General features: G+C 38.4%; 1 non-coding gene across 1 annotated transcript; it reads left to right on the top strand.

Annotated features, from left to right (window-relative positions):
* The first annotated feature begins 2,738 nt into the window (after positions 1–2,738).
* TRNAG-CCC (transfer RNA glycine (anticodon CCC)) lies at positions 2,739–2,809 on the top strand. The gene has a single exon. It is a non-coding gene; the product is annotated as a tRNA-Gly (tRNA).
* Positions 2,810–3,598: the final 789 nt, after the last annotated feature.

The raw sequence follows: 3,598 nt of genomic DNA on the forward strand, positions 1-3,598 counted from the left end.
AATTTTCATTACAAATTGCATTTAGCTAGGGCTATCGTGCAAGATTCCCACTCTTATGACCTGGGTTTGAATCCCAGCTGGCGCAAATATGCAATTTTAAACATAGCTTGCTCGAATCACAAAACTTGAAGAACTTTTCAAAAGCAATGCTAAAAAGCCTTGCTTGTGCTTGGTTATGATGTCCATTTCCAAATTATATCCAGAGAACAGCTGAGTAGATAAAATGCTAGCTATCCAATTTACAAATATTCTCTCCAGAAAGAGTGTTCATTTGTGAAAACTTAAAATTAAGTTCAGGAACATGCTAGCTGGTTTGCAAAAACCCATGCTTCTGGAAATGGTTTGCAGCATAGAAAGGAGACACTTTCCTATATTTTCATTAAAATTTGCATTTAATTAGGGCTATCATGCAAGATTCCCAATCTTGTGACCTGGGTTCAATTTGTGGCTAGCACATGGATGCTATTTTAATCATAGCTTGCTCGAATTACAAAAATTGAAGAACCTTTCAAAAGCAATGTTAAAAAGCCTTAATTGTGTTTGGTTATGATGTCCACTTCCAAATGATACCCAGAGAACAGCTGAGTAGATAAACTGCATGATATCCAATTTACAAATATTCTTTCCAGAAAGTGTTCATTTGTGAAACCTTGAAATTAAGTCCAGGAACATGCTAGCTTGTTTGCAAAAACCCATGCTGCTGGACATGGTTTGCAGCATTGAAAAGAGACACTTTCCTGTATTTTCATTACAAATTGCATTTAGCTGGGGCTATCGTGCAAGATTCCCACTCTTATGACCTGAGTTTGAATCCCGGCTGGCGCAAATATGCTATTTTAAACATAGCTTGCTCGATTTGGAGAAAAATTGAGGAACCTTTCAAAAGCAATGCTAAAAAGCCTTGCTTGTGTTTGGTTATGATGTCCATTTCCAAATTATATCCAGAGAACAGCTGAGTAGATAAAATGCTAGCTATCCAATTTACAAATATTCTCTCCAGAAAGAGTGTTCATTTGTGAAAACTTGAAATTAAGTCCAGGAACATGCTAGCTGGTTTGCAAAAAAACATGCATCTGTTCAAGGTTTGCAGCATTGAAAATAGACACTTTCCTGTGTTTTCATAACAAATTGCATTTAATTAGGGGTATCATGCAAGTTTCCCATTCTCGTGACCTTGGTTTGATTCCCGGCTGGCACATAGATCCAACCCTGTAGCGAAAGGTCTGTTTATTGAGATTTCAAGAATGCAGCTTGATATGAAAGCACATAGGGAGCCAGTAGTGTAGGGGTATCATGCAAGATTCCCATTCTTGTGACCCAGGTTCAAGTCCCAGCTGGTGCAAAAATGCTATTTTAAACATAGCTTACTTGAATCACAAAACTTGAAGAACTTTTCAAAAGCAATGCTAAAAAGCATTGCTTGTGCTTGGTTATGATGTCCATTTCAAAATGATACCCAGAGAACAGCTGAGTAGATAAACTGCAAGATATCCAATTTACAAATATTCTCTCCAGAAAGTGTTCATTTGTGAAACCTTGATATTAAGTCCAGGAACATGCTAGCTGGTTTGCAAAAAAACATGCGTCTGTTCATGGTTTGCAGCATTGAAAATAGACACTTTCCTGTGTTTTCATAACAAATTGCATTTAATTAGGGGTATCATGCAAGATTCCCATTCTCGTGACCTTGGTTTGATTCATGGCTGGCACATAGATGCAACCCTGTAGCGAAAGGTCTGTATATTGAGATTTCAAGAAGGCAGATTAACATGAGAGCACATAGGGCACCAGTAGTGTAGGGGTATCATGCAAGATTCCCATTCTTGAAGAGCTTTTCAAAAGCAATGCTAAAAAGCATTGCTTGTGCTTGGTTATTATGTCCATTTCAAAATGATACCCAGAGAACAGCTGGGTAGATAAACTGCAAGATATCCAATTTACAAATATTCTCTCCAGAAAGTGTTCATTTGTGAAACCTTGAAATTAAGTCCATTAACATGCTAGCTGGTTTGCAAAAAAACATGCGTCTGTTCATGGTTTGCAGCATTGAAAAGAGACACTTTCCTGTGTTTTCATAACAAATTGCATTTAATTAGGGGTATCATGCAAGATTCCCATTCTCGTGACCTTGGTTTGATTCATGGCTGGCACATAGATGCAACCCTGTAGCGAAAGGTCTGTATATTGAGATTTCAAGAAGGCAGATTAACATGAGAGCACATAGGGCACCAGTAGTGTAGGGGTATCATGCAAGATTCCCATTCTTGTGACCTGGGTTCAAATCCTGGCTGGCGTAAAAATGCTATTTTAAACATAGCTAACTTGAATCACAAAACTTGAAGAACTTTTCAAAAGCAATGCTAAAAAGCATTGCTTGTGCTTGGTTATGATGTCCATTTCAAAATGATACCCAGAGAACAGCTGAGTAGATAAACTGCAAGATATTCAATTTACAAATATTCTCTCCAGAAAGTGTTCATTTGTGAAACCTTGAAATTAAGTCCAGGAACATGCTAGCTGGTTTGCAAAAAAACATGCGTCTGTTCATGGTTTGCAGCATTGAAAAGAGACACTTTCCTGTGTTTTCATCACAAATTGCATATAATTAGGGGTATCATGCAAGATTCCCATTCTCATGACATTGGTTTGATTCATGGCTGGCACATAGATGCAACCCTGTAGCGAAAGGTCGGTATATTGAGATTTCAAGAAGGCAGATGAACATGAGAGCACATAGGGCACCAGTGGTGTAGGGGTATCATGCAAGATTCCCATTCTTGTGACCTGGGTTCGAATCCCGGCTGGCACAAAAATGTGCGTCTGTTCATGGTTTGCAGCATTGAAAAGAGACACTTTCCTGTGTTTTCATCACAAATTGCTTATAATTAGGGGTATCATGCAAGATTCCCATTCTCATGACATTGGTTTGATTCATGGCTGGCACATAGATGCAACCCTGTAGCGAAAGGTCGGTATATTGAGATTTCAAGAAGGCAGATTAACATGAGAGCACATAGGGCACCAGTGCGATATCTTGTGACCTGGGTTCGAATCCCGGCTGGCGCAAAAATGCTATTTTAAACATAGCTAACTTGAATCACAAAACTTGAAGAATTTTTTAAAAGCAATGCTAAAAAGCATTGCTTGTGCTTGGTTATGATGTCCATTTCAAAATGATACCCAGAGAAGAGCTGAGTAGATAAACTGCAAGATATCCAATTTACAAATATTCTCTCCAGAAAGTGTTCATTTGTGAAACCTTGAAATTAAGTCCAGGAACATGCTAGCTGGTTTGCAAAAACCCATGCTGCTGGACATGGTTTGCAGCATTGAAAAGAGACACTTTCCTGCATTTTCATTACAAATTGCATTTAGCTGGGGCTATCGTGCAAGATTCCCACTCTTATGACCTGAGTTTGAATCCCGGCTGGCGCAAATATGCTATTTTAAACATAGCTTGCTCGAATTAGAAAAATTGAGGAACCTTTCAAAAGCAATGCTAAAAAGCCTTGCTTGTGTTTGGTTATGATGTCCATTTCCAAATTATATCCAGAGAACAGCTGAGTAGATAAAATGCTAGCTATCCAATTTACAAATA

The sequence above is a fragment of the Lithobates pipiens genome, unplaced genomic scaffold, assembly GCF_037356315.1.
Source record: "Lithobates pipiens isolate NorthernLeopardFrog02 unplaced genomic scaffold, aLitPip1_a1.2 Scaffold_25, whole genome shotgun sequence".
Lineage (NCBI taxonomy): Eukaryota > Metazoa > Chordata > Amphibia > Anura > Ranidae > Lithobates > Lithobates pipiens.